The sequence below is a fragment of the Anas acuta genome, chromosome 7 (genome assembly GCF_963932015.1).
Source record: "Anas acuta chromosome 7, bAnaAcu1.1, whole genome shotgun sequence".
NCBI lineage: Eukaryota > Metazoa > Chordata > Aves > Anseriformes > Anatidae > Anas > Anas acuta.
This window is the reverse complement of record NC_088985.1, coordinates 9820043-9834487: the sequence shown is the minus strand read 5'-3', so window position 1 is coordinate 9834487 and position 14445 is coordinate 9820043. Positions and strand designations below refer to the sequence as shown.

At 37.9% G+C, this 14445-nt stretch overlaps 1 protein-coding gene across 10 annotated transcripts in view; it reads left to right on the top strand.

The window, feature by feature from the left end:
- GRID1 (glutamate ionotropic receptor delta type subunit 1) overlaps positions 1–14445 on the top strand; it is a 583553-nt gene that overhangs the window by 101685 nt on the left and 467423 nt on the right. The window lies entirely within an intron of this gene.

The following is a 14445-nucleotide window of genomic DNA, read 5'->3' as shown; positions in this document are numbered from 1 at the left end:
ACCTTGTTATAACAGTCCCCTGATAGGTCTCATTAGATTGTCTTGTTAGCTGATACAGAGTCTTTTTTTACTGAGGAACAGACAGAAAAGTTAATCTTAGTCAGTGGTAATGTGTCTCAACTGCTAAAGGCTTTTTCCTCTTGCTTTATTCGCTTTTGTTTACTCTCATCATCTAGTTCCTTTTGTTCTGTAGCCCAAAACAATAGACATGTATGAAGCTAGTAATTCATTTACTTTGATTAGTTTTTATTTAATTTGTCATGGTTTATTGAATTTAATTACTTTTAAATCATTAACTTAAATTGAACAACACAAGCAGGAGAGAATAGCCCTGAGTGTCTTGTACAGTGTGAATGGGACATGCCATCAGCTAGTTCCTGATTTGCTGTATAAAAGAACTTCTCCGGACATAGAGATTTGTTCAAGGATACCTTCTATTTTGTCAGGGGAATTTATGGAGGTATCATTGCCTATAATTGCGCTTGTTTCTTTCTCAGTGACTTTTGCTGAAGGTCAGCTACAGCACTGGCTTTCAGTTCCTCGAGATCCAAAGGACTGAGTCCTATTAAAGAATGACTCTTTGTAAGATGAACACTTGTAGGAAGTAATTTCAGTATGTGGAGTCATTTGTGACTGTGCTGGTGAGTTCATTCACACACCTGCGGAAGATGACTGTGAGTAGAGGTAGCATGTTTTGTGTTGCAGTTTTTTTGCAGTAGACTCATGAATTCCTTAACCATCGAAGACTTCAAGATTTATTGATCTGGTACTTATCAAAATCTTCAGGCTTGTTGTTGAACTTTTGCTTTTCACACACTATTTGTGTGTGATTTCTTCTCAGAAAGATCAGTCAGGCATTGGAATGGGTTGCCCAGGGAAGTGGTGGCGTCACTGTCCCTGGGGGTGTTCAAGGAAAGGTTGGACCTGGTACATAGGGACATGGTTTAGAGGGTGACATTGGTAGCAGGGTGATCATCGGACCAGATGATCCTGAAGGTCTTTTCCAACCTTCATGATTCTACATTACACTGATGAGTGGCTAGAGCCTGGGCTGGAAAACATCATGTGGAACGTGTGGAACAAGGTAGATAAGGCTGCAATTTGCTAGGTCCTGATTTTTGCCACCTAACCTTACCCATAAAAGTGGCCTAGAAGAAAGCTGGAGAGGGACTCTATCAGGGAGTGTAGCCATGGAACCAGGAATAACGGCTTTGAACAAATGGAGGGGAGATTTAGATGAGATGTGACGTGAGGAGGAAATTCTTCACTTGGAGCACAAAGTGCACGTGGGAATTAGGGCTGAAGATGCACCTTGCTTCCATTCTTTTCTGTAAAGAATAGAATGAAATTACCTCAAAAACGGTGTTAAAAATAAACCCAGGGCACAGGATGGGAGGTGCAGGGCAGTCCCCGTGACTGAGGGGCAGCCTTTCTCTCTGGCAAGCCATATGGTGCAGGGGAGCCAGCCCCATAAAAGGGTCCCTCAGCCCCCCCAACCCTCCTCCTTGTCCATGTGAGGGCATCCTCTAGGCCGCTCCCAGCACAGCTGCCTTTGGCCACTCCATCCCAGAGGCTTGCTGAGGTCACAGTGCCCACCACTGCCTTGCCTGTGCTGCAGACCCTATAAAGCAGGCTCCCTGCAGCTGGCCTAGCACTCACTGAGCATCTGGGCCCTGTGACTGCCAGCTGGGGTGGCAGGAAGGAGACCAGGAGAGCAAGGTGAGCAGCAGGCCTCTTGGTGTGCGAGGACAGCAATGCAGTCCGGTGAAGCACCGAGAAGGAATGTACCTGAGCAGGAGAGGTGTCATGGGCGGAGGGAGCAGAGGCATGCCAATAGTCCAGGACACAGTGTGGGACCCAGCAATGGCCATAAGCCAGAGGGCAGCATTGGACCCATGCATGAAAACCAAGCTGATGGTGGTGTGGGACTGGGGCATGGGACTGGATGACTCCCTGGTTCAGCACCCTGGCCTGAAAACACTTGGGATGGAAGCCATCCCGTTTGGGCAGTCCCAGGCAAGGACTGGCTTAGCCTTCTGCCCAACACTGTGGAGCCCATGGACCTGGATCCACCACATGTGGAGGAATGGATGGAAGTGGATCCACCATGGCCAGAACAAGCCTGGGACTGCTGTGGCATGTCTTTGTGCTATGCCATCCAAGAGTACCAACAGCATCTCAGTCTTCCTTAGCTTAGATTAAATTAACAACGTGATGAAGTGACTGATAAAGAACACTTATCAGTTTCATATTTCACTTTCTCATGGCTTTTTGCAGAAAGTTAAGTGTCAGCTAAACCGCTCATGAGAAAATGAACCAACAGATTGATATGGTCCACATAGATTTCCATCATGGAAAATCAAAGACTGAAATGAGGTTGACTCTTGAAAGTCCTTTGAATGAAAACCCTTTTGAATGACCTACTATGAGGTTATATCATGATTTATACATACATATATATATATATATATATGTATTAGTTTCAGAATGAAATCTGTAGCAAGAGGAAAAAAGTGTTTTGTTTATTTTGAAAGCAGTTTTTGTTTCTTTGTCCATTTTTCTTGAAGAAAATATGGAGAAAAATATTATACTGAGTAGTTTTCTTCGAGTTTAATAATATACAGGAGGTAATGAGTTGATTTTTATTAAGGCTTTGATTATTGAAATTGGGGCCATATTGCAAATGTTCACCTTTATTTTTGTGAAGAATACCTAGTGTACCATCCGTTTACTGTCCCACTGGAGACCAATAGTTTCAGTTTTGTCTTTGATTCCCCCATCCTTCAGATGAGGACCTCAAATTCTCCCATTTCTCAGAAATATTGGTAGAGAAATGTACCTGCTGCTGCAGAACTCTTTTCTCTCTGGAAGTAATTCTCTGCTTTTCCTTCTCTCAGCGTACACCTTTCCTTTTGAGTCTTAACTTGATTAAATATTTTGAGGATTCGCAGTCTGGGGATTTTCTTCTTCCTTCTCAGAAATCTTTTGATGAAGTGAGTGTATCCTAGGAAGCTGACGTCAAGCTAAACTGATCCCCACAAAAGACAGATACCAATGTGCAGCGCAGCATCAGGTGGAGAGCTCATCTGTTCTGGGTTCCAGATCTCCATCCTCTTCCAAATCTAATTTTATTCCCCCGTCTTTCATGCTCTGTGTTATGTGCATGACAAATCTCCGTCTAAACCTGGCTCTTAGGAAAGGAATATAGGTGGAAAAAAAATGGTAGCAGTCTTTAGGCAACACTGAATGTTCACTTATATTTTTCATCCTTGCATGGACACAGTTTAATCCCATTTGGAGCTGCTTCTCTAATCTTTCTACTACAGCATTTGTAAATACATCCATGATGCTGGTTCACTGTTAAAATAGGGACAGATGAGAGTATCCTTGGAGAATAGTGTTGGGAGTCCTTGCCAAGTAGCTTTATGTTTTAAGGAGCAAAGAGTGATTACTTGGCAGATGAAAAGTGGGTGGGTTGATTGAAGTGTGGGTGCTGGTATGAACGAAGAAATAAAACTGAGAATAAGTACAGGAAACAAATGTGCAGGTAGGAGAGACTAGGGAACTGTTTACTCAGCAACCTAATAGCCTTTTCAGCTCCAGCATATAACAGCATTAAAATGATATTGGTGATTTTTGCTTAACTGGTTGACAGCCACAAGTTTACTATTCAAACCTTTTTCAAATTTGAATGAGTATAGGTTTCATGAAACTTGTAGCATGATGAAAGCTGCATCTGGCTATGCTGGAGTAAGCTGTGTTTTTTAGCATGAACTATCACGCAGGGTTTAATTTGAATTGAGAGTTTTCATACACATTTTCTGTATTACTAAGTGGTCATCTATTCTTATTTCTTTTAAACCTGAATTCAGACCAGGCCTAAACACCTGGCCTTTAGAATATGTGGTTAGGTTTTGATCTTCTAACATTTTTACATTTTTGTGGATAAGGCTTTGTTTGTTTGTTTGTTTGTTTTTTGTTCTGGCTTTGTGCATGCATAAAGGGAATGATAAATTCATCTACAGGGCAAATACACTGTCTCTTTTTAGCATATACAGTTTTCAGAGACCCAAATTCAACAATGTATTGTACAAAAGAGGACCTGAGGAAATATGCTTGAACTATATGGAGAGCTGGTAAAGCTGCTTTTCATGTGTAGTGTAATAAGAACAAAAGACACGAGTGATTACTTTTTTGTTTGTCCTGAAGGATCAAAGTCTACAGGTTTTCAGAGATGTCAGAATACACTTGAACAACAGCCATTCCAGGCTCTGCCTTGTGTAATGCGGGTAGTACAGCCTTGTGGTACAAAAATGGCTCCCATTTTCTTGGTCAGCAGAGCCCTGTGGATAGTCTGACTATGAGCATATGATGAATTATTCTATGGGAAATAACAAATGTTTTCCTAAAGCCCATATTGGATTTTTAACATGCATCTGCTACTTTACCAACAGCCGCCCACATGCTGCTACAAAATCATAACTTGCATATTTTGGTCTTGGAAACAAATGTTTTGTATAGGCCTTGACTTCTACCTCAAGTCCCAAGGATGGTTATAAAATGTCTACATAATTATTTTTTTTTATGGAATACAGCTTTTGTTTGTTTAAATGATACCAAATGCAATAATATCCAGGTGTCTTAAACTCCTACCAAAAGTAGCAATGGAGAATTGACAAGTATTACAGGCTGAATCTTACAGAAAAGACTGTCACTTGCAGAAATATAGTGAGCAGCTCCTGCTGCTACTGAAAGTACTCGCACAAAGACTGAACATCTGGCCACCTGTGGTTCAAGAGAGCTGGAAAGTGGTTGGCATCTCTGGTAGACACAGGCAGGAAAAAAAATCTTCATCTCACCTTGCAAAATCTCAGTCATCAAATCAAATGGTACTATCACAGTTAGCTAAGCCTACATAAGACATGAGTGGCTAAGCTTTTAAAAAATCAGCTTTCAGTTTTTAAGATCTGTAGATTAGGAGCAGAATAGAGCCTTATGTTTAGGAGTTGATATATACCCCATAGTTTAAACAGGGAACATATCAAAATCTATTCTCCCCTTTGTTTGCCCAGTGAAGCACTGTGTTCTGCACATCATCCTGTCATTATAACTGACAATGTCAGCAATGGAAAAAAGAGACAAAAACTATTCAGATTTCCCATCAGTTCTGAAGAGACATTACAAACAACCCCAAATTTCTTTGGCAAGTTTATGGTCACAGTGGCAAAGTTTTAAACGATACAGTGCTACGCCAATGCCTATCAATAACTTCTAGACTAGATTCTTGTGTCTGAGCCTGACCTAGCTCCATCTGAATAAAACGGGATGACTCCTAATATCCTCCTCCTTTTTTTATTTTTATTTTTATTTTTATTTTTATTTTTATTTTTATTTTTATTTTTATTTTTATTTTTATTTTTATTTTTATTTTTATTTTTATTTTTATTTTATTTTTATTTTTATTTTTATTATTTTTTTTTTTTTAAGGTATTCTTGCCAATGTACAGGGGGAGTAGCTTTAAGCTGTCAGTGGCTATTGTGTGAAGCCACACAATTGCGTTTTCTTCAGAGTTATCCAGGACTTAAGTTCAGAGTTATCCAGGACTTAAACAATTATAGCAAAGACAGGAGTTTGGCTGTACAATCTGTAGTGCAGTAAAGGAGGTTAAAGGGTAATGGTTAGAAGAGAAATGTGTTAGCTCTTCAGGCATTGGTTATGAATGAACCCAGGAACTTTTGTTGCCTGGTTAGCAAGAGTGCTTCTATTTGGGGAAAGAGAGGGATTCATATTCCAAATACTTTTAAAATATGGATTGTAAGTAGTGTGAGCTGGTCCTATTCTTGCAAATGTGTTTAAAAGTAAAATAAAAACCTATGCTAAATAACAAAATTTCAAAGAGGGGTGGGAAGAGAGAGAGGATATTAGAGGACAGTTTCTTAACTTTGTTTATCCGTGTTTTTCCTTTTGTTGAGTTTATTACCCCATGGGTCTGTTTAATTTTTTTGTTGTGATTTTTTTTGGATGTTTTTCTGTAAATTTTAATTTATAGTGTTGGATTTACATAATGACTGTAATTACATCTAATTATAAGTCATCTCCCCACTGAAACTTGTAATTACAGAATTATGAGGTATAATGACATCCATGTTAAATTTAGTGGGGGAAAATATAGAAGAAGACCATGGCAAATGCATTTAAAAATGAAAGTATATTGAAATAATAATAATAATAATAATTAAAAACAAAACAAAACAAAAAACAGCTGAATTTGTACTGCTTGGACAGGTTCTTATTTCAATAGTGTTTGCTCTTCCAGCTCCCCCTTCCCCCTCCCTCCCCTCGGGAAAATTTTGTTCAGTTTCTTTTTAAGATGATATTTTACTTTATTAGATTCAGAGAATGAATTTTAGGATCTTTCACTTTTTCACTGACCAGTAGATGTGCAACATTTTGTCTAAGTATTTAATTTATGATTTACAATTAGGTTAAACCAGAGAATTAAAAAGCTGCAAGCTGTGTAAGAAGTACAGAAATAGAAACAGATTAAAGGAGAAGATCTTTTGTATCTTAAAATCTACTTTTTTTTTTTTTTTTTTTTTTTTTAAGGAAAAGTAGGGCTTTAGCAGTAGTAAATATTTAACCAACAGCCCAAACTTCTCTTAAAAAAAACAGAAACTGCAACCTTCATTATCTAATTAGAAGAAAGCTTTAATCGAAGGCACAGACAGCGATTTTAGAAGTTGATTTTACTGCTGTGAACAATTAATTTTATAACTGAGATTCAATGGAAAGATTAAAATTTTTCTAGTCCTGCTATAGATGGGGTAGCAGCTAGATACATAGACGTGTAGCACCAGTAGGCCTTGACAGGGATGCTTGAATATACTGCTCTGTTTCCAGGGACAGTGTGATTTTGATCTCAAGAAGGTGGAAGACAAGACCAAGTGACTCACTGAGTTGCTTTGTGTTGGAGGCTGAATGTCTAACAGAAATGAGCATCTCTTAGTAGAGTCATAGACTCCCAGGCAGCACGTGGGGTATTGAAGTATTTGTGCAGTAGTACAGGCATTTGGAAGGGCCACCATAACAACTTTCCACCCGTTGGTCTGTAGAATTGCACCGAAGGAGAGTCTGGAGCATACACTGCTGCAGATGATGTTGCAGAATGTTAAAGAATTTAAGTAAGGGGACTCTGGAAATTCTGGTTAATATTCTATGATGAGAAATTCCAGTTCATCTTGGGCACACACTGAATACTAATGGATGATCACTTAATTATTCTGGTGCCTCATATTTATATTGCTCTAGCTGGTTTATGCTTGGTATGAGTGAGGAGGGGGACAGACCTTTTTATAACAGAAAAGTGCAGGCTTTCCTGAGGTCTTGAAAACAAAGTGCAGTAGACGAGAGATGGGAAAATCCTGACTTTTGGCACATCAGGGTGAAAAGCCCCAAAGGTTCTAACTATCCTGTGTTGGTAGCTAATCCTTTTAGAAAGCAATGACAGTTGCTTGCAGTCTTCTAAAGGAAGCTGATCTGGCCCAATTCCACCTTCAAACAACTCCTCTTCTATTGCCTCCTGAGAGCCTCTTTTGCCTCATCAGTGCAAGGTCAACGTTTGACCTTGCAGTGAGTTATCTTGTGACAGATAATTCTGTTCACAGTGCATTCTTTTTGCAGGACAGCCTTGTCAATAGCCTTCTCTTTGAAAAAATGCTTCCCGGGATTCATTTTGCAATCACCACCCCATTTATAAATGGGCTTTTTCAGGCAGATGATGGCTGAGCTGAATTCAAGCACAGTCAAACCACATCACTTGTAACACGACAGGACATTCCTCGATAGGCTGGATTTCTGGACTTGTTTATTAAAACACAAGACTTAAACGCTAGACTCCACTTCCTCTCACAATTTCTTTATGCCCTTCCCCTCACAGTTTCTATATGCCCTTCTCCTCTTTTCCATTTCAGGCAGAGTAGCAGCCTCCATTACATAACTGCCAGCAGCACTCATTTTCCAACCGTACAAATGAAATGAAACCACAGAGCATCATTGAACCACAGGCATGATTAAATATATTATAAGCTAGCAAGAATAGGAGGAACATGCCATAAAGGCATCATCTATCACAACGTATGTGGGGGGAAGGAATCTGTCATTCTATGCTAAGTGTGTTAAACTGATAAATTGGTACTTACAGCTATATGCATGCACATGTGTAAGTTTAGTCTCAATTTCATTGTAAATAGATGGGAGAAAAGCTAAATGCCTGTGAAGACCTCTCAAGCTCTTGCTATGAAGTTAGCAGATTCTTGTCTGAAAGTAGCTTTCTTGCAAATGAAGTCTGAAAGCAGTTTCTGTTTGACTGAAATATCACAATGGAGAACAAATGAATGACACATTTAATTACATCTGTGGAATTAAATAAAACACACTGCTAGAACATATGCATAAGAGTTGCAGCTGAGAGTTTTGTTTTCAGAGAAATAAATTGGTTTATTTATTATTCATAAACAGAAATCACACAAAATGGTATTTGGTGGATCTGGGTTCTTTGTCTTTAGCATCTCTCTGAAACCACATTTGTTGAAAGAGCATTTGTCTCTTGATGCTTTCAGAAGACACTTTCTGAGCAGCCCTTAGATACTAGACAGTGGCTCTTAGGTTTCCACTTATAAAGTGTTTTTGTTGTTGTTGTTTTTAATATATATATAAAATATGATCATGTGTGTCATCTACCAAAAAGTTAGTTCATAAGGCAGAACAAAATATTAATGCAAGAAGTGGAAAATAGATCATAGTTTGCTGTAAATGACTCTGTGATCTACTGGAGTGTTACCCAGGACAGGTGGGGATCAGCTACTGAGTACGGATGAGCACAGATAAAACAATCTTAGGCTGCTGTTTAGGAGTATTTCTGTACAATCAAGGAATTTGGAATCAGTTTCTTTACCTCTGTTTCAAAACACTCAGTGGGAATATAACAGGAAAAACAAAGTAGCAGGACAGCAGTTTGTTATTTGTGGTGCTGTGACCCACGCAGCTACCCTGAGCCTAAGAATGCAGAGCAGTTTTGTCTGCCCAGGTTCTTTTGGAGCAAGGTGGTCAGGGGTGGAAGATAATCAACATTTCTGTGAAGGAAAATGGAATAAACGCCTGTCATTCAGTTGGTCAGTCTCTCCTTCAGAATGACATCTCTCTCCTCAGGGATGTTTGTGATCTCTTGCTAGCTGTTAGTTTCTATACTCTGTGACAATATGCTATTTCACAGACCTGAGTATCTGTGGTGAATTAACTAGCTGTTGTACCATTTCATTGCAGATGGCATTTGTTTAGTCAGGTGTTAGGTGATGGTATAAAGCTACCTTGTTTATATTCAGCGAGGAGTGTGTGGGCACCAGGCTATCTGTTGATGTGGGTTGCTTGAATCAAGGTGGGCTGTTAATTGAGAAAGAGTAAGTCCAACATGGTGAAGTTGTTGGCAGAAACAAGCTAAAGTTAACTATAGGAAAAAGCAGATGGGAAAGCAAACACCACTGCTTCTGTGAATACTACAAAGGGAAGAAGGGAAGTCCCTTTGGAAGAAGAGAAAAAAGGATGAGGTTGCATCTGGATGTGTTCCTTTTTGAATCTAGCTGAACGAAAAACTCAAGCTGTGGTTGAGAGACACTGAGAAACAAGTAGACCCAAAAAGAACTGTATGAGATTTTACAGTAAAAGAAAAGCCTTAGGGCAACTGTAAAACACTACGCTGTCATTCTCACTGAACCCTGGGCTCCCCAAGATGATGCAGTGTGGACCTTTTGCTTCCCTGTCTCAGTAGGAGTGGGAACTGTGGCTCCAGAAACTCACTAGGTAGGATTAGTGATGTCTGTAGGAATAGAAACAATGTTTTCTGCTCTTTTGTTTCCAGACCTATCTGAGGAAGGAAGAGGCAGAGGAGGAAAATGCTAAGGCTGATTTTCTCCTCTCTTCTTTTCTCCACTTCTCTTCCTGTAATGCACTGTATCCTAGCAGCCAGGCTGCAGGTAAAACAAGTGGAGCCATGGCTCCAGAGGGAAAGGGAAGGTATGACCACTTAAATACCAGAGGTGTGTTCTGGTTAGTAATGCTCAGCTAGACGGTAGAAAAAAATATGAATAGCTAAGCTGTTGATAATTGGATGGCACCACTGCCAGTGTTTGAATTTCAGCATATTGCCTGTCTTGGGACACTGTCACAGCCTTAGTCTCCAAATGAAGAGGGGGGAAAAAAAAGAAGTTTATGAACTTGTATCATCAGTTCTGTTATAAACTCCCAAGTATTGTTAGTAAAGTTCATTTTTTAATTGCTTCTTATTATTAACATCGAATTTGCTATATAACACTTTTTAATTTGTAACAAAACAAGGTCTTTCTGTAAATAATTTTTTTTTTTCTCAGAAGGCTACTAAAATATTTGACATGTCAAACTCAATGTGGTGCTGGGACTATCTAGGAGAAAATCCAAAGAACACTGAAGTTGATGGTAGTGTTTTCAATATGCTCACTGGCTGGTTAGGGCATTGATGGATTGTTTCCTTTGACTAACTTTCAGAAGTAATTAAATAATGTCATTAATGCAATTTGGTGTTACCTGTTACCAGATTTCACATCAACTTTCACTCAAAGGTAAGAGTAAAATTGCATAAAGACCAGGAACTAATAAAAATCAAATTTCCAGTACAAATTTCATGTGGTTGATCAAAAGGCAATTAAAAAATCCATGGAAAGACATTAAATTGAAAATACAAGTTGGAATGGGAGGAACAGAGAGAAAATTGGTGAGACGATGCAGAAATTTTTTTTTGTATCTCTGAGAATTTAAATTAGGTGTGAATGCCTTTTTAGAACATAATCTTATGATTTCTCCACCAGTTGAACAAAAATTGACAATTTAAATGTTAGGTGTAGAGCAAGGGAATATTTTCTTCATACTTGCCTACCATATAACCACAGTTACCTGTTCCATTTTTATTGGCAATTTTCTGAAATAAGGGTTGCTCGTTTCCTTGGGGTATTTTGTCAAAGAGTAATTATTTATGTGGAAATAAACCAGGGGGAATTTTTAATTTTTAAAGTAGAAATCACTAAGTAGGTATGATCCATTTTAAAAATCAAATTTCTTTCATTCAGGGTTTCCTGTACTCTAGACAATAGATTTTTTTTTTTTTTTTTTTTCCATGGTGGCTTGGGTGACTTAAGGCTAGCAAATCTTTCAAAATGACAGGGTGCACTTGCTGCTCTGCAAACATAAAATGGGTTCTGTCTATCAGGGTCTTTAGGGAGTTTTATATATGGTGGAAGTCATGTCAGAATTTATCTTGGTCAAAGCTAATATTAAAATCACTGTCAATTTCCAGGCACTTCTACTATACTGGAAACTGTTGCGTTTGGTTAACATAGTCATGTTTACTGATGTCAACGTGTGATGGACTGTGTGTGTAAACAGAGGATGAAAAATATTTAATATCTGTTATAACAGACATCCACATTTCAGTGAAATGAAAAAGTACCTATGGGTAAAGTGTGTTATCTCTTAAAGTGTTGCTAGTCACAGCAATGTATGTGAAATACAAATGCTTTTTTTTTTTTTTTTTTTTTTTTTTTGTACAGTAATACTTGCAATGAGATTCCCTGGAGTAAAAAATAAATAAATAAATAAATAATATATATATATATAGTCATGAACCAGAAAATAGTTTTCTTATTTGATAGATGTGTCAAGTTCTATCTGGTAACAAAGATGAACCTGGATACGAATCACAAACTTTCCTGTTCCATGCATGTTCTAGCATAAATCCGATGTAGCCACAGCTGTCAGAGATGTCACCTCACGTGTCACTTCATTTAACCTATGTGCAATGAGGGTCCCTGAATTCAGTTCCAGTACTGACTTGGAAACTGATGAGGGTAAGAGTCAGAGAAAGTGGGGAAAAACATATGCTCCAAGGAAGTTTGCAAGGTGCAGAACAAGAATCAGAGCTTTGTTTCATTGGCTGCCAGAGACCAGTTTAGTCTAGAAAATGAAAACATTTTCATTTGGAAGCTGTTTCTCAGCTTGTTAAAGAAAATGAAGAAGTTTCACTTTCCATTGTGCAAGAAAAAGCAGTTTGACTGTAAGTATATCATACAAACACACAAGTACTAGTCCCATAGCCCATGCATCAATATGATTATGTGTAATACCTGGATTTACTTTCTTCCTTTATATAATTCTCACATCAAATGGCTAGATCTGTAAAATACCAGCAAGGAAGAAGCTTATTTATATTATTATATGTATTATATCATTGTGGAGAGCTGCCTTTTCTTGTTTACATTAAAATAAATTAAAGTCATATAAAAGTTAGAATCCAGATTCACAGCAATTACATTCTTCACATCAATTGTCTTCATCAACACCACATCAGGTTCAATTTCAGAAGAAACATAATTCCAATAATACCTGAAGCCCCTATTAGAAAATGTATATGGGAGTAGGATGTTGCATTTGCCAGCTTTGTTTGAACTTTAGCATAGGAGGTAACTCAAGAAATGTTAATGCAGCAGGAACATGATTTTGTTCTGAAAAGGCTTCACTTCATTCCCCTCTACTGACTTTATAAGAGGGCCCCATACAGCACTGGTGGAAGGCATGTTTCAGCTTCTTGTGGCTCCTGGATACTAAACTGCTTGGTTTTTAGCAGATAGGAATCTTTGGAACTCAGCATCTTCCAGGGCTGGGAATGGCACAGTGCACTGATTTTAAACAACTGTGTTTCATGGAAAGGATGTGTAAGGTTTCTGAGACTACTTTCTCTGCTGAAGAAAAATGTCTGTGTAAGTGGGGGACATGAATTCAAGTATTACATGAGTACTTTTGTACTTTTTTTCCTAGCACATCTCCAGTAGTCCAGTCCTAGTCTTTTTAGGTGCAGAAGCTGCACCTTTGTTCAAAAGGATACTAACAGGGGAGGGTTTATTCCCTTCTATTTTTATAGAAATGTTTACTTCCTTTCTTCCTCTCTTTTTTTATTTTTCTTCTTGTTGGAGGAAAGAATAAGAATGTTGTAAAAGCCTACTGAAAGCAATCTTACCCCAACAAATGTTTGAGAGACCTATCTAGATGCTTGTAAACCTATGTAATCTCCTGCAACAATTTTGTTTTCATGATAATTTTGTTCAGTTTCAAAGATTCAGTTTCTTAATGTTTCTAGGCTCTTTCCAGCTTCCATGTTTGAAATATAACATGAGTCTTCATGTCTTCACAACATTTCAGCTTCTTGTGGCTGGCAGGAGTGAGAGCATTGGAGGGGTTGGGCTCCTCACTGCCTGGGTTGCTGCATTTCCTCTGCAGAAAGAACTGTTGTTGCCTAGAAAAGTGGCTTTCTGACATACTTTTCTTTGGTTATATTCATGACCCTTCTTTTGCTAGGATGAGGAAGATAAATTGTATTTTTTACTAAAAAGAAATACGTGCAGAGATTTGTTTCTCTCTAAGATGTGCACATGGATTAGTTTGCTGATTTGAGATCTGATTATCTACTTTTAGAAAGGTATTTTGTTACTTAGAAAGAGCAGAATTAGAATTTAAAATGTATTAATTCTAAAATTATTATAAGATACCCATTTTCTTTTTAGGTGATGTTTTAATATATCTTTTGATAATGCATTTTTGAGTTGTCTAATGTTTTAACACTTCTGCTATAAAAGCCATCATAATCCAATTTGTATAATGAGTTAATTGCTGATTGCTAGTAATTGTTAATAATAAAAAAAAAATCTGATAATTACCCTTTAGTAAGAACTCTGTACAAAGAACAAAATTCCAGTTCTTGCTGAGTTCCATTATTCATTTCATTCTTGTTGTTCATCCTAGAGAGCATGGTCCTTTTTTTTTTTTTTTTTATAGAAGTCACCTCTCTTTTTGATGGGAAGCTATGCCAATGTGACCTATCATGAAGAGAGACATGATCCAGGGGAGTGTTTGCTTCCAGAGGGATTTCTGTGGTTTTCCCATTTTATAAATCTACACTCTTAGATGTTGAAACATGTATTGCCTTGAATTAGTGTGAAATTGATCTGGTCTTAGAATGGGTCAGGAAAAAAAACAAAAAACAAAACAAAACAAAAAAAAACACAACAAATGAGTACAGAAATATATTATCAGTGAATTCAGCGGTGTTAATTAGTAAACAATAGAGCTGTAACTATTTTATTTTGATTATATTCACTAACAGAGTAATTATCATTTTAATTGATATGTATGAACAGGTGCTTACAATGAAAGCATTTTCAAACTGGGATGCGTTATGCTTGAAAAGTAGCCTGGGTGATTGTTCTCATTAGCTGAACAGATGGCTGGACGTTTGTTTGCCATTTTATGGAGAGAGAATTATAATCTGACAATATTTTACATAGTGTGAAGTATTTATAAATCAATAA